Consider the following 17,768-nt stretch of genomic DNA (forward strand, 5'->3'; position numbering starts at 1 on the left):
GCACAGTGTTTCCAGATCTCTCAGGTATGAAACTAGACTCTCAGTGGCTAACTGTACACATCCCCTTTCTTCTCCCACTGTGCATCTAACCTTAATGTTGTGGACTTGTGATTTGTTGGCAGAAGTCTTTCTACTATCTGTGAAGCATCAGGATAAAATGTAAGGAAGTGTAAGGTGACTGAGTATGAACGAGCAAATAGTGATGAGACTTTTAGATTCAAATTTTATTCTATTCTTTTCTCAAATCATGGAGGTTAGACATTTGCCATTTATGCTTGTCTCTCTGCTGTAGCCCCCGTGGCTGCTATCCTCCGGGGATATCAATAATCTGGTATTTGGTTTCCTATGAGAAGAGTTGAGGAGAGAACTGGAGGTGTGGGCAGGAGAGGGTTAAATCTAAAGCCGGGCTTCCAGACATTTGAGGCAGAGCTTTGTGTCGCTGCAAAATAACCTGTTCATTAGGAATTCTGCCACATCATCCTTGGAACTTAAATTCCCGTTTTCATCTTAGTGGGTATTTTTGTAAGCCAGTGAATAGTATTAACTTAAGCTCTGAAAAAAAAAATGGGATGAGCCTGTGACAGATTTAGGAAGCACAGTTGCAGTTGTTCCCGTTTTAGATTATAGTAAATTCTTTCTGCATCAAGCTCACTTTTTGTACATTTTCTTTTCCTCCCTTCCTCATATTCATTATCCCTTCGGCAAGTTGTGTCCATCCCTCCTGCTCCACTCCCGTGAGTGGCTGTGAGGACTCGTCCCACGGAGCCTCCCACGAGCTGTGGAGCCTTGTTTCTCCCATCCCCCGGGTTCTTCCTAGCCGGTGCTGAGACCTGTACCTCATTTTCAGCTCTTCTGGGTAGGGTGTTATTACTTGAAAGAAAATTAGGAAGCATTTTACCTTGCTTATTACAGATCATTAATTGAAGCTCCACTAAACCCAAGGAATTTATTCTCTCACTGATGTGTGTATAACTCCTATTAACATTAATAAAGTTGTTTAGAATCAAAGAGCCAGCAGAAACCCATAATAGAGAATCCATTTTGATCCTGCTTCACAAAGTGACTCATACCCACAGGGCATCAACAAGCATTTTAAAGATGATTTTTACAACTCCCTTTTTAAAAGGACAGCAATTACTGAATATATCATAGTACAGTCATGTCCTTCAGAATAAATTTTGCCGGTTACCATTTGTACAGGAGTGCCCCACCCAGGTTGGAAGTGGCGAGGTTTGTCCATATTTAACCAGTGCCGGAAATGTCACCCATAGCTGCCATTCCTGCAGGTTTCCACAGGGGAGCTGGCATGTGTGGGACTCACACATAACAAGGATGGAGAAGGTATGGGTGCAGTAAGAAGGGAATTGTACAAGTGACAGCCTCACAGACAGGGGGAACAGTAGAGATGTTTGTTCACCTGAACCATTTGTGCCCTGCTCTACCTCAGTGGTTCTGGACAGGCAGCATCATGAAATGGAGAACTAAGGAGTAGGGGGATTTTAGTCCAGGTATTTGTAAAGCTGTCTGAACCTATTAATACCATTTACCAATCCTTATTCTGATGAAAGGACCACAAGGAGACGGAAGAGGTCAGAAATTGGTAGTATGTAGCTGGGAAAATATCCTTAATCTTTTGCATAACGTGCAAACACCAGGGGTTAGAGTTGCACTTTCTCTGTCGGTGTATTGGTACACTTGTTATTAACTCACCTCGGTAGCCAATAAGGGGAAACATCTCAACTAAGCACATCCCATTTTAATGTCTCTGTGTTTTTCCCTTCTTTCCCCACCTCTTTTTCCACCTCATCTTCTAACTTTTACAAGTGTTCCCAAAGTTTGGGAAATGAGTTCAGTTTGGGAGAGAGACAGGAGATATCTGTACATTTACGTCTAATTTGGACATATGGTTGGCATCCTTCCTGTGCCCTTGAGTCTTTTCTTAGAAATGTTAAATTTTTAAAAACTTGTTTATTTTTGAACGTTGCTTTTTTAGAATCACCCTTCCTAAAAGGGAGAGAGGAAATACTATAAGTGAGTCTTATTAGATTTTTGAAGTGCTCATCGTAATTGAACTATTTCCCTAATGACTGGTAGCATCTCACCTAGATTTGTCCTTGGAATGGTTCCTGAACTTTTCAAGATCTTTCAGTTCCACTTTACTTTTGACTGTGGTTGGAAACATGGGTGTTCATTTCTGTAAGTGTTAATCTGGATATTCTGAGGAAGAAAAATATGGAATATCCCTTTAATCACTGAACTTTATTTCTGACCCTTTATTTTTCCTAAAGAGTAAATACACAATTTTCAAAGGAAGGAAACAACAGTAGCTATTAACATGTAGAATCCATCTGGCACTGTATAGATAAAAACAAGCCCAGAACACTTTTCACTTATTCTTCCCCACAGTGCCACGAACTGGGTCAGGATTATCCTTGTTTTACAAATGAAGCAGCTGGAGCCAGAGAGGTGAAGCCAGCCTTTAGCCCAGATGAGGTGGGAGAATTGAGAGCAGGTCTGCCCAGTTACTACCCAGCCCAGACTTCCACTGCATCTTGCAAGGATCAGGGTATGTAGGACAAATGTCAGCCCAATGGGTCATTCGTTCCCAGGGACCCAATTTGACCCCCTGGTACCTAACAGGTGCCAGGAGCATGACAGGCACTCCGGAAATATTTGTTAAATGAATGTATTGTCAAAGCCAAAGAATTCACTAAAATGTATCATCTCATCCTGGGGACTGCCCTTGGCCACTGCCTAATCTGTTTTGAAACCTCTTGGCAGGTGAGTTTAGAAATATGTGAATATATTTATTTAAAATAACATTACTGGAATTTGCGACATGTGCCAGTGTGGTTGAGGCCTCTGGTGGCTAAGGTCTTCAGCAATTCAGAGATGCACAGTAGAGGTACTATGTGTATACTTTCTCTTTTATTTAAACTTACTTAAAGAACTTTTTCTTCCCTGACTTAAAATTTTCATTGTAGAAAATTTGGTAAGCTATAAAGAAGAAAATGAAAACATCTCTTAATCACACCATATTGAGATAGCAATGTTAAGATATATTTATTAGTGCTGGGCGTGGTGGCCCACGCCTGTAATCCCAGCATTTTGGGAGGCCAAGGCAGGCAGATCACGAGGTCAGGAGTTCGAGACCAGCCTGGCCAACATGATGACACCCTGTCTCTACTAAAAGTACAAATATTAGCTGGGCGTGGTGGCACACACCTGTAGTCCTAGCTACTCGGGAGGCTGAGGCAGGAAAATCACTTGCGCCTGGGAGGTGGAGGTTGCCATGAGCCAAGATTGTGCCACTACACTCCAGCCTCGCCAACAGAGTGAGACTCCATCTCAAAAAAAAAAAGAAAAAAAAAAGATGTGTTTATTTTGTCATTTTGGGGAGGGGTGTGTCATATATATATATATGAAACTTTGATTTTTGACCTTGTTGCTTCTTTCATTTAATATCAAGTTGTGATCATTTTTTACTGTAATTGAATAATAACTGAAGTTTTCCATTGTGGAGCAGACTAATTTAACCAGTCACTATCCTATTACTATGCAGTTAAATATTCTCGTATTTGATATTATAAATAATGCTATACTAAACATTCTATAATGAAAATATTTGCTCACTTCTCTGGTTATTTCTTCATGAAAGGATTACTAGGTTTAGTGAAAATATAAAAATTCTATACATAAAAATTCTAAATTAAAAGCAAAAAAACCTTAGGAAAAATTTATCTGCCACAAATACATTAAAAATCTTAATATTCCATACCCTGGTTTCCTTTCACTCAGACTAATTTTTTTTTCTCACATTTTTGTTGCCAGGCACTCATTCTCAATGCTTAGCCATTATACTAGTTCCCCATTTGATTTAACTAAAACTGTTTCAGTTAAACATTTATTCCTTTGCTCATGACCCTGATAACATGCAGCATGATCTGTCCTCCTGAGGCTTTCCAAGGATTGTTTGACTCTTGTCATTACATCTGAAAATCCCCGGGTAACTTCTGTATATCTTTCTTGGAAACAACATTATAAAAAAAAAAAATAGTAAATTCAAACTACTATGCACTATGCCAAGCACTGAGGTGGGTGTTTTAAAATATGATGTAGCCCCTGCCATTGAAAAACCTCCAGATAAGACATGACCACATGACAGGTAAACCTGGATACAATAGATACTAAATAAAATTACTAAAAATTTCTGTTTAGTAATCCTGACTCATCATCCCATTTTCTACAATTTCGTTGACCTGTGCCTTCAACCCACCTGAATCTTACCTGCCACTCCCCTTACCCATAAGGGGGTTTCAATCAGCATGGTGTGGTTACATCATTAAAGTTTCTTACCCATAGTATCACCATGATGGCAGGATCCCCAGCTCTCAGAACAGGGCCTGGCACATAATATGTGCTCAGTTAGTGTTTACTGGATGTATGATAAGAAGTACGCGTTTTTTTTCTTCAATTGGAGACGACCAGCAGACAGTTATGAACAGTCACGCGTTGCTTCAGGACAGGGATACATTCTGAGAAATGCGTCATTAGGTGATTTTGTCATTGTGTAAACGTCACAGAGTACACTTACACAAACCTACATGGTATAACCTACTATATACCTAGTCTGTATGGTATAGCCCACCGCTTCTGGTTACAAACCTGAACAGCATGTTATTGTACTAAATACTGTAGGTAATTATAACACAATGGTAAATATTTGTGTATCTAAACATAGAAAAAGCACAGTAAAAAATACCAGCATTGTAATCTTAGGGGACCATTGTCATCATATATGTGGTCTGTCATTGACTGAAATGTCATTATATGGCACATGGCTGTACTCAGATTGGCAATAAATATAATTAGAAGAGAACATTTGTGGTGGGCAAGAGCTCTAGCACAAATGTCAGACTAATGAAGGTTCAAATCCTGGGTCTTCAACTTACCAGCTTTGTCATCTTGGCCAAGTTAAATAATTTCTTCCACATTCAGATTCTTCAACTGAAAAAAATAGTGATAGAGTCTAAGCCATTGGGTTATTAATAAGGATAAAGTGAGGTTTATGTAAAGCCTAGCCCGGAACCTGGCACACAGTAAGTATTTAGTAAATGTTAGCTATGTTAGTAAGTATTTAGTAAATGTTAGTATTTAGTAAAAGCAGCCATAGACATAGACATAGCTATTATGATTTATAAATTGTTTCCCTTATTTATTGTCAAACTACAGTCTCAACCTACTGTTAGGAATATAGAAATAGAAATTGATTCATCATGAGAAATAATATGTAAGCTTTGGAGTCAGATCTGGCTCTGCCACCTCAGTAGGTTACTTCTCAATGCTTTAGTTTCTTTATCAGGTGAAGACCTATTACAGAGGGTTACTGTAAGGACTAAAATGAGATGATGTATGCAAAGTGCCTAATATGTTCAGTACTCTTTTCTCTTTCTGTGTCTTGGTTCAATTAGAACATGCTTCTGTTTGCGATTTTGCTACCAAACATGTATTTCTCTCCCTCTGGTACAGTGTTCTTCCATTTATTTTGGTGTGACACAAAGAATTTAATACATTTTTATATCACAAGTCCACATGTGTGAATGAAAAAAATTCCACAAAATAATGCTCTGTGTGATTCCTGTACTAATTTGCTATGGCTGCCATAACGAAGTATCATAGACTGGGTGGCTTAAACAACAGAAATTCATTTCCTCACAGCTCTGGAAGTTAGAGGTCTGAGATCAAAGTGGCAGCAGGTTTGGTTTCTCCTGAGGCCTCTCTCTTTGACTTGTAGATGGCTGTCTTTTCCCTTTGTCCTTACACAGCCTTTCCTCTGTGTGTATGTGTCCTAATCTCCTCCTCTTATAGGGATACCAGTCATACTGAGTTATGGTCTGTCCATAAGACCTCATTTTAACTCTGTTACCTCGTTAAAGGCCTGTCTGCAGATATAGTCACATTCTGATGTGTGCTGGGGGTTAGGCTTTCAATCATGAATTTTGGAGGGATACAATTCAGTCTATAACAGTGCCCTTGATATTTTTCTCTTTATTTTATTAAAGAAAATGCTGGGCCCAACCAACTAAGTTAAATTTTGTGACCCACTGAATTGACTCGGGACCACAGATTGAAAGCCACTGCTTTAGTGGGTTGTGTTGGCTTACCTGGTTAGTGTGAAATTGAAACCAGCATTAGGATTTGCCTGTGACTTAGTGTGGAGACAGGCCCAGAGGCACAAAACAGTAAGAGTCAGAGTGGACATCCTTCTGCAAACACAGATATCACCTTAGCCTAGGATTGGCAAACATGTTCTGTAAAGGGCCAGATAGTAAATATTTTCATCTTTGCAGGCCATACGGTCTCTATCAAGACAATTCTGCTGTTGTAGTGTGAAAGCAGCCATAGACAATATGGAAACGAGCGGGCATGGCTGCGTTCCAATAAAGCTTTACTTACAGACACCTAGATTTTAATTTTGTATAATCTCCATGTGTGATGAAATAATCTTTTGATTTTTTTGACCATTTAAAAATGTAAAAACCATTGTCAGTTCATGGACTGTACGAAAGCAGGCAGCAGGCCAGATCTGATCCGCAGGCTGGAGGTTGCTGACCGCTGCCCACTGCTGCCCTTGCTGGCACAGCCTCAGTCTTCTGGCTGTAGACTCTGGAGGAATTGACCTAGGTGATTCTCCTCTGTCCATGTAAAATGTGAACTGATTATCTTATTTGACCCTTGTGATTCCTCTGTGTTTTCAGAAGGAAAATCTCTGTGGCCCTCATGATCAAAACTTATTTTTAAAGCATATGTTATCTTCTTAGCAGAAAACTCTAATTAGGGATGGGGGACCTTCTTAAAGTCCCCACACAATTGTTTGTCAGATGGTGAAGTTAGGAATAGAGTTGTCACTGAAAAGTCTATACAAAAACAACAGAGCTTGAATGTAAGGAGGGGTCTCCTTTGGGAAGCTAATATCCAGGGAAACAGAGTGACCAAAGAAAGGCCCAGGTGTCTTCATGGTGGATGGAGGAGAGCAGCTCAGTGGCAGGGGCCCTGCCCCAGGTTCTTCTCCCAGGTGGGGGCAGGCTGGAGGGTGAGTAAGGTCTCCACAGTGTCCTCATGGTTTCTTTCACAACCCAGAATGCAAGCCCAGGTGTGTGTGGCTGCCTCTCACTTCCTGTGGGGGCTGCCTGCAGTCTCAGAATGTCCATCTCAGTGTCTGCGTAGATCTCCTCCCCTCCCAAAGGGTCCAAGAGAACAAAGGTGTCTGAGAAAGCCAGAGTGTGGCCACCCGGTTTCTATGCTCCAAGGGATTTATTTCAGTGGTAGGTGGAGCAGCTATGTGGAGCACATGGCTAATGATAATGGATTGACTGACCAGAAGCAGGAGAGGACCTAGCAGAAGGAGGAGGTCAAGCTGCCCCAAGACTTGGGGACAGCCTGGGTCTCCCTCCATGTCATGCTGACTGCTCTCAGGTGTGTCAAGACTCCGGACCTCATGACCATGTATATTCCAGAGGGGTCTCACGGACTGACTCCGGAAGAGCAATGTTGAGTGCCTATTTTGTGCCGCAGAAGGAAAACCCCTTTATCCCAAGGGCTTTCCCATCTGGAAATGCGCAGACTCTAAACCAAGGCCCCAGAAAACGGTTTTTAACTAACATGAAAAAAAAAAAAAAATGGGCTTGAATATCCAAAACTTCACTTTAAAAAATCAGTAAGATAAAATTTAAATGATTTGTATTATTTTATTTTGAGACTATTTGCTTCATGCCATCGTAACATATAATAATAAAATAGCTTTGGCCTGACAGTCATCTTAAAGTGAATTTAAAAACACAATTTAATGAAATGGCACTTTTAAGCTTTTAGTGCAGCACATTTTCGAATTATCTTGCTTAAATTAAATTGCTGTGCTTTTTTGCTTTCAGTACTTATAAGAGCTCTGTTTTGTTTCTGGTTTCCTTGTGTTATCCCTGAGATGATTTTTTTTTTAATTGAACTATAACATTCATGCAGAAAAGTGCACAAATTGTTAAGTGCACTGATAATGAATTTTCGCAAAGTGAATTCTTCTTTGTAACCAGCAGCCAGGTGGAAAAAGAATGTCACTTAAACACAAGGAGTCCCCTCGGGTCCCCATCTAGTCCCTATACACCCCAGTTTCCATCAAGGGTAACTAATAGCATGACTTCTAACAAGAAAGGTTGGTTTTATCTAGTATGAACTTTATATAAATAAAATTGACCAGAAGCAGGAGAGGACCTAGCAGAAGGCAGAGGTCAAGCTGCCGTAAGACTGGGGGACAGCCTGGATGTCCCTGAGTTTGCACTCTCTTGTGTCATAGTAGAATAACATTATATTTAGGAGATTCATCCATGTTGTTATGAGTAGTACTTTGTTCATTTTCGTTGCTGTGTAATACTGTTTAACAATATCAAAATGTATTTAGCCCTTCTATTGCAAGTGGCCTTTTGAGTTATTTCGAGTTTGGGGCTATTACAAATAGTACTGGTAGGATCATTCTTGTGCATGTCCATGGGTAAGTGTATGTAGCATTTCTGTAGGATAGGCTCTGGATGGCAGGATCTGGGATCACAGGATGTGTGTGTTCAATTGAAACTGCCAGTTATCAGTGGACACTCCCACTAGCAATGTATGAGTTTCAGTTACTCTGTATCCTTACCAATACTTCATGGTTTTAGTCTTTATCATTTTAGCCAGTCCTGTAGGTGTGTTGGTAATGCGTTGTGGTTTTAATTTGCCTTTATTTGATGACTGAACTGAAGCATTTATATGTTTATTGGCCATTTGGATTTTCTGTTTTGTCTTCTCAAGTATTTGTCTGTTTCTTTATTGGATGCTCTGCCTTCTCCTTACTGATTTTAGAGTCATTTGTTGTATATATGTATTGCAATTATGTTCTCCACTCTGCGGCTTCCCTTTGATTCTGTTGATGTCATTTGATGAAGACATTTTTATTTTTAGTATAGTCCAAATTATCATAGTTTTCCTTTGTGGTTAACACTTTTTTGTGTTCTCTTTTAAGAAACACCTTTACCTATTACAATGTATGCAGGTGTTCTCTATGTTTTCTTCTAAGAGCTTTATTATTTTGCCTTTCACATTTAGTTCTATTCTCCACCCAGAATTAATTTTTGCATGGTGTATGGTGGAAATTAAGATTCATGTCTTTCATACGGATACCCAGTGTATTCATTTTCTAGGCTATTATAACATTGTGCCACAAAATAGGTGGCTTAAAACAGCAGAAATTTATTCTCTCATGATTCTGGAGGCTAGGAGTCCAAAATCAAGGTGTGAGCAGGGTCGTGGTCTCTCTGAGGAAAGCTCTAGGGAAGAGTCCTTCCTTGCCTATTCCCAGCTTCTGGTGGTGGCCAGGAATCCTTGGCATTCCTTTGCTGGCAGCTGCGTTGCTCTGACCTCTGTCTCTGTGGCCACGTGGCCGTCTTCCCCACATGTCTCTGTCTAGATTTTTTTCTTCCTTTAAGGACAGTCATTGGATTCAGAGTCCATACTAATTCACTGTAACTCATCTTAACCAATCACATCTGCAACAACCCTATTTCCAAATCAGATGCCGAGGTACTTGGGGGTTAGGACTTCATATCTTTTTGGGGGACACAGTTCAATCTATACTACCCAGTGAACCCAGCATTTATTACTTTTATTTTTATACATTTATACTTTATTTTTATACGTTTATACATACTTTTATACATTTATTACTTCATTGTCACCTTTGCGTAAGTTAGGTAACTGTGTAGCTCTGTTTTTGGACATTCTGTTTTGTCCTGTTGGTCTGTTTGTCTGGCCTTGCACAAATGCTATAAACTATTACTCTGGAATGAATCTTGATATCTGGTAGAGTAAGTCTTCCAGCCCTGTTCCTCTTGTTCAGGATTAACTAGGCTTTCGGCCCTTTGCATTTCCTTAAACTTTAGAATCTGCTTGTCAATTTCCATCAGAAAAAAAAAAAAAAAAAAAACACCTAGTTTAAAGAAAAAAATGACGGTGAAGTTAAGATGCAATTGCAAGGAGAATCAACATATAAAAATACTGGACTTCCAGCCCATGTACATGGCCCACCCTCTATTTAGGTCTTCTGTAATTTCCCTCAATAACATTTTGTCGTTTTCAGCATAAAGTCTTACATATCTTTTTTGGACTTATTCCCAGGTATTAGGTATTCTTTTGATGGAGATTTGTATTGGTGAAATAAAAAGCCAAGAGTGAGAAGGAAGGTTTCTACTAGGCTTACTACTTCACATTATTGAGGAATTTTTCCAAGTTTACCAAGCTTAGCAGAACTGAGATTCAAATCAAGATCTCCCTGACTCCAAATCAGAGCTGGGAAAATAAATCAATTATTACTTTAAAATGCAATGTTAGTGAGATGATTCAAAATGTGGGAGGCTCAGGTGGATAAAACAGGTCCTTGGTAGGGAACCCCTGGTAGATGCCCTTGGTCTCCAGTGTTGCAACATTGAGAATGTGCACATAGGCTGGAAGAGATGCTGAGACAAGACTCAGATACTGGATAGGGGTGGGAGACTTGATCTGAGATTTGCAGTGTTCTTAGGGACTTAGAGTTACCCGGAAGTACCAGGTAGGCCAGGAGGATGGCCATGGTGGTAGGAGTTTGAGTCCTTTCCCTCTTGAACCAGAGCTGTTCTGTTGCACTTTTATCTAATATTTTGGAATTAAGCCCTTCGAAATGTGCACGTATGTGTGTTTCTAAGGTTAGAACTACCAATAACAAGAAAAGAATTTTTTTTATAATAAAATATTTCCCATTATAATGGATTCTCCAGGTATGTGGTGTGCTAGCTGGATATCTTTTGACATAATTGTTACACATTTGGCATGGACACACACACACACACACACACAGACATACACACACATGCACACACAGTTCTGGTACTAAAGAATAGCTTAAAAACTATCAGACTAGATATTCTTTAACATTCCGTTCAGCCCCAAGGTTCTGGGATTCTGATATTGTAGCCAAGCTAAACTCAAGGGGCTCTGCACACATCATGATTAACCTTGATCTTGGCGACATTGTGATACTGTGTGCATTTCATGGGCCTTCCCCAGAGCCACTCCAGAATGTCTACTTGGAGGGACTTGGGAGCAGTAATCCGGTTGGAAAAGAGCTAGACATGTCCAGCCTCTGCGTTTGCATCATAGCAAAGCAGTGTGTCTGTTCAGACTGTGGATTGCAGATCTTAGGAACAACTTAATTTAAAAAGGCAAGTCAGAAATAATTCAAGTATACTACAAAACAGAGTTTTTGTTTTATTTTCTTTTTTTCCCGATACATGTGATGTGATCACCTAACAGGAACTCATTACCAGTAAGAAAAGAAAGATATGATTATTAGAACTGTATACTTCATTCTCATGAGTCTCATAGAAGCAGAATTGTTGTTTTTTCCTCCCAATAGTCAGCTGATTATTCCAATGCCATTTGCTTCTTTTATTTCTTCCCCAAATAAACTGGGTACCCATGGCCTTAAGGTTGAAATATAGTGATAATAATATGAAATGATATCAGAACTACTGCTGCTACTACTCCTATTACCTGGGAGTTGATGGGGATTGGAGATGGGGAGCTAAAACCCTACCCCCACCCATCCAGTCATCCATTTACATGATTCTGCACACCCATGTGTGCCACTGAGCCCCAAATCTTTGTCTCTCCAGTCCAGCTTCAGAGCCATGGATGCTGGGACCCCTGCATCTGGCCTCTAGGGCAGCTGAGCAGGAGCTTGTATTGGTGCCTTGCTCAACAGTGAGCCTCTGATTCCCTCTTGACCTGGCAATAGCCGATGTGAAGGGAGCAGCCAGCTTACGACCTTCCTGCCCCCTCATTCTGTGGTCAATAATTCCTTTCTGCTGGCTGAGCACATTCCATGCTCATCTCTTTTTCTATTCATCTCTCCTCGTCCTTCTCCTCTTCTTCTCTCTCCGCTGTTTACTCCCACTCCAGCAAATAATAAAACAACAACCACAACCTTGCTTGAGTCTGCCCTCTTGTTGGAGTATAGCCAGAAGGACTCTGGCCCCTGCCGGCAGGGGAAGCAGATGGGTCAGCGTTGCCTTCTCAGAGCACCCCTCCCACCTCCCTTCCACCCAGTTTATCCAGTGAAAGGGAAGGCCACAGTCAGTCAAAAGTAAGCTCAGTTTCCTAGGAAACCCTGTATTTTCTAGTTCCCATCCTCCTCCCTGGCGATTGGGCTTTGTTTGTGTGCTTCCTTGTTTAATGGTTTCTTTCACCATTTGGAACTCTTTAATTTTTCAGACAATCAAGTTTGGGCTTGCAGAGAATATTGTAGCATGGCAGGTTGCAGAACTATACTGTATTTTAAATTGACGGTTATTTTTGTGCGCAAGCTTCACAGCTTGTACCTCATGTTGCACAGGACAGCCATGGGCACAGAGAGCTTTGGAGGGGAGGGGAATTCATGCTCCCTATGCCCCCTCACCTCCATTCTTTGCTTTTGAAAATGAGACTCAACAAAGACTCACACAGTGGTTCCTTAGCAAGTGGGCCCTGCAAATCTGTGTTAGCTGTATCATCAGTCTACACATGCTAGAGGAAAAATTGGAATCTCAGTTACAAAATGTATGTAATTTGGTCACAGAGGTGAACGAAAAAGGGTGAATGAAGCCCTTTGAATGCAACAGAATGACTAGAACTGTCTCCCCTGTGCAAGGCGTTGGGTCAGACAAGGTGCCAGTCGTTTGAAGATACATTTAGCCTGGGTTCTTGCCCTCAAGGACCTGGCCATTTTCCTTGCAGCAGATAGTGTGAAAAGTTGTACAGTAGAGGTATATAGAGAGTAAGACTAATTCCCATGGAGGAAACTGGGCAAGAACTTCAGGGAGGGATTTATACTAGAGTTGGCTTGAGGGACAGGTTGGTTCTGTGTTCTTGCAGGTGGAGGTGAGGGCACAATAAGAAAGGAAATAGGACAGGTGAAGGCTCAGAGGAGGGACGAGTGTTGAGAACAGCAAGTGCTCTGAGAAGGCAAGGCATGAGGGAGGAGGAAGAAATGAATGATACTGCCGATGAGGTGGGTTTGGAATGATGGTGGATGGCTTTGAGTGCAAAGCTGAAAAGTTTGTGGAAGTCATTGGTCTTTCTAGCAGTGTCACCAAGCCGTGAGTTTCCTGGGAGCTGGCTCAGGCACTGCAGGGGAAGGGGTCTGGGATGCCAGCTGCTCCCCCAATTCTAGAGGAGAGAGCAGCTCCTCTCATCTTCATTCTGTATACAAGGATATTGTCTGTCTTTTGAGGAGGGTTCCACTTTAAGAAAAACCCATTGGCATATGCATGAGACCCATTAATTTATTCAGTCAGTCACTCAACAAATATTAAATGCCTACTACATACCAGACCCTGTACAAGGGTGTACTGAAAGACCATTGAAGATTTTTGAACTGATCAGTTGCCTGGTAGCAGGGGTGCTGGGTCTTGAGTTAAAATCCTATCTTTGCCACCCACTAATAAGAACTTGGGCAAGTCTCTTGGCCTCGTTGGACCCATTTTCTCCCTGTAAAGTATAGGCCTGGGCTGCTAAATCCTTTCCAGCTGAGACAGTCTGGGAGTGACATGAAAAGTGCTGTAACCAGCGTTTGTGTGTGTTGGGAGGGCGGGGAAAGAGAGGCCAGAGTCAGAGAGAGGTGGTGATGGCAAGAGCTTCTGTGAGTCTGAGTGAAGCCTTTCATTTATTCATTCAACAAACATTTCATACTCAGTGCCAGCCACTGTGCCAAGCATTGGGAAAATAACAGTAACCAAAACAAAATCCGTACCCTCGAGGCACTATCTCTGTAGGGGGTGGCAGAGGAACTGGGAACATGGGAGATAGATCTAGAAATGTAGTGTGAAACTTATCCCATGGGATGACAGTTGGGACAGTGGAAGTGTATGTAGCAGGAAAGAGATAGCAAAACAGTATTGAGAGAGAAGGAGTTCTGAGGAGATAGAACCTGGGAACATGCTGTGGAGAACCAATCAATGTTCCACTCCTTGATGGAAAGCACGTTTCTTCATCAAGTCCATACAACAAACCTAACCCCAGGAATACGCTCTTGTGGCTAAGAAGTTAGGACACACCAAAGAGATAATGTCCATTTAGACATGCATTTCTCCTTGACTCTATCACTTCTATGTGTGAAGCAGAATTAGACCAAAGCCACGTATGATTTTGTATAATAGCTGGTCTATTTGGTTTCCTGAAAAAGGTCTTTAATAAGTACCAATGATATGTATAAAGTTGTATGGGTGACTGCCTAAGTGAACTGCCAGCCCCTCAAATATTTTCCCAGACCAGCTGGCTCTTTTATTTTTTATTTTTTCATTTTCCCCAGGTAATTAGAGCAGATCCAGAAACAGATTCCGAGAGCCTCAAGCTTTTCCTTTTTTACCCTTCAGTAATTACATGTCACAGGTTGTCTTCCCTGTTAGAGTCTGAAGCTGAGCAATTAGTCTCCCATTGTCTTTGCAGGAAATGACATATCAGTATGGCTTCTGGGGAAGGCAACTGTTGACCATCCTGGTTAAAATAATTTGGAAAGTGTTCAGCATTTCCTCCAGTTGATCATTTAGACTGGCTGATTTAGAAAGCTTTTGGAAATGTGCAAAATGTACCATGGTTATCAGGACTGGAAATACTATGGGGTCAGTTCCCTGAGCAAAACGAGTTTCTGAACTATGGCTTTGATCTCTGGACATTCTGCCTTGTCCCACGTGTGCCTGAGCCCAGGGCCTTGGCATTCTATTCTTTTTGTGATGCTTTGTTGGAGACTGATTAGTGAGGATGTTTTCCAGCTGCAGGTAACTGAAAACCCAAGTCAAGGAGTCCTAAACAATAAGACATTTATTGGAAATCCAGAGGTCACACAGACTTCAACACCAACCTAATGCAGTAACGTACACTCTGCTTCACTGTGTTTGTTCTGTCTCTGGACCAGCTTTATCCTTATACTGGAACAAAATAGCTGTAGAAGTTCTAGGTGTCACATTCCACACTACATTCAGAGGAGGGAGCTTCTCCCAAAGGAGTGAGTAGAAGCTCCCAGAAAAACATTCTTCACATCGCATTGGCTTAAACTGGGCCACATGCTTATTCTAAAACCAATCACTGGCAGTAGGAATGGATATCTCTTGGATGAATGCTTCTCAAACTTCCGTGTGCACACAGATCACCTGGGGAAACTTTCAAAATCAATTCTGATTCAGCTGGCTTGGGTGAGGCCTCAGCCGACAGCTCTTACAAGCTCGCGGGTGATGCGAATGTTGCAGGTCAGCACACTGCAAAATCTTGGAGTGTCCCACCCCCACTCGCAGCTGGGGCTGCTGCCATGTGCCCATGGGCACTGTGGGTGCAGAAATATGGGGGCTTTGTTGGGAAGAAGAAAGAGGGAATGACCACATGCAGATGAGAACTATATTAGAGATGCTTGTGTTCAGTGTGTAATTAGCATTTTAACTTTATACCGGGAGTCATACAATAGTCTGTGATATGTATTAAAAGCAGAATTGTTACGTGGGAGCACTCACAAAAATTTTATTCATTTATGGTGATGCAGGCATTGCAGTTCTTGAAACAAAAGATAAAACAGTCATGCCACCTGTTTTGCTATCATTCAGCTATTTTTATTAGTAATGAATACCATATATCTAGTGTGTCTCAAAAAGAACAAATTCAAATGAAATGGATTGAAATAGCCTTAAGTATAAAAAGAGTGTGCCAAATCCAGCCTTTGTTCTGTGAGTGGAAATCTCATCAGTCATGGTTATTGGGGAGGGAGAGTACACCCCCACTTGTCCTAAGAGTCACTTGTCATGATATTGGGTATGAAAAATGCTGCCAATGGTGAATTTCTGCCAAAGTGAATGGCCACAATGCGCTTATAAGTGGTTTTCAGTGGAGAAAGTCATTATGCTCTATTCGTTTGAAAAGGAAGAACTGTTCTGTTATTTTGTTGTGCTTGACAAAAGATACACAGGATTCCTGTGCTGCAGCTGTTTAGGAAAAAGGCTGATAAGATGGAAGGACCAGTGTCCACCCTGAAGCTGGACAATCACAGGCTCAGTGGGCTTAGCATGAAGTATGTGGACAGGTGCTGAGTAGACCTTCCCGAGATAGTCACTGTGGTAGTTGCTGTCCTGGACCTCATGTGCTAGACAGCATCACCCAGGAGGGGACATGGAATTTCACTGCTCAGTCTGTTTGTCCCACCTGCCTCAGAACCACTGGTTCACATCTATGAGACTGATGGGAAGCTGGAGCTTGGTGTGGTCTCCTGTAGAGACCAGAGCAACTGTACCTGGCCTCACCAGCATGAGTCACCAGAGTGCCCATACTTAGGAAATCGCCAGTTGTGTCTTGTCTATTCAAAGGACCTGAAAGGTTGAGAGGTTATCTGCTACTCTGGGCTAGCTGGGGAAAGCTGCTAGACTTGAAGCCCCAGCAAGGCAGGCATTATGCTTGTGTCACACAGGCGCCCTGTATATTGACAGAATGATTGAACAGCTAGTCTGTTCCCAGGTGATCTGTCAGTCAACAGCATAGACTAATCGCTCACTCTCAAAGGAGAAGTATTAAGACAACATTGTGTTGCCTACCTTCAGTAATGTATAGTCTAAATATAGAATGCTTAGGTGTCCCATCTACATGTTTAGGACCTCATAGGCTGCCAAGCAGCAATGAGATAATATTAATGATTACTTGAGCTCATGTGGGACAAGCAGATTGCGCCATTACCTGTGGATGGACTCGACAGTCCTGATGAGCGCCTCCCCTCTGTGCTGCGATAAGGCAAGGCATTATTAGCTGTGGAAGGAATTTTAAAATAGGGAAAAAGGTAGGACCTTCCCTGACAAATTAAAAGGCTGACTTTAAAAGTAGTACATTTATTTAAAGTACCTATATGAAATAAAGTATTTTTAAAAAGAGAAAAATAAAGAGGCATAAGATAATACTGAGTTGGGAAAATCAAGGTAGAAAAGGCAATGGGAATGAAGCTAGGCCTGAAAGCTGGGTCCATGCGTGTAGTTCAGGGGACCAGTGAAATTAGATGGGGAAAAACATGATCTCATCATTGTCTCTAACCCTTATCTGAAATTGTACGTTTCCTAATATTATGAAAGTAGCATTAGCTATGTGGCCTTCATAGAAATTATGAATATTCCACAGAGGAGCTAAGTTGTTACACTTATTTAATGTTAATTAATTTAAATTTAAATAGCCAGATGTAGCTAGTGGCTACAATATTGGTCAAGGCAGGCCTAGTGCCTAATAATAAATTCCATGTTTTTTTTAAAAAAAAGAAATTATGAATATTTTCATGCTATATTACAGTTATAGATATTCTGAAGTATCATTTATGCCTAATAGTACTTCAAAATTACAGTGTATTAGACTTCTTGAAAATTATTTAAGTATTGAAAGATGCTCATAACAATTTTGTCAAATATTTTGCTAACCGTATAACAGTATACTCTGTTTTTGACTCCTGTGCATTTCATGTATTAGTTTCAAGCATTTGTAAACATCATTCTGAGAAAGATGTCTTTAGACGGCCATAGCACAAAAGGTAAAGAGCCCCTGCCTTTGACAATGGCCAGGCCTCCTACCAGAGAATGGATGGCCTACCTAGAGTCTCAGAGGCAGGACAGGCCTCTGGGCACTACATCATTTGATAGGAAGATGTGGAAAAGCTGGGGTGA

The 17,768-nt window shown here is 41.2% G+C and overlaps 1 protein-coding gene across 6 annotated transcripts in view; it reads left to right on the forward strand.

Annotated features, from left to right (window-relative positions):
- FYN (FYN proto-oncogene, Src family tyrosine kinase) overlaps positions 1–17,768 on the forward strand; it is a 210,241-nt gene that overhangs the window by 73,047 nt on the left and 119,426 nt on the right. The window lies entirely within an intron of this gene.

Source organism: Papio anubis, chromosome 6 (genome assembly GCF_008728515.1).
Source record: "Papio anubis isolate 15944 chromosome 6, Panubis1.0, whole genome shotgun sequence".
In the NCBI taxonomy this organism is placed as follows: Eukaryota; Metazoa; Chordata; class Mammalia; order Primates; family Cercopithecidae; genus Papio; species Papio anubis.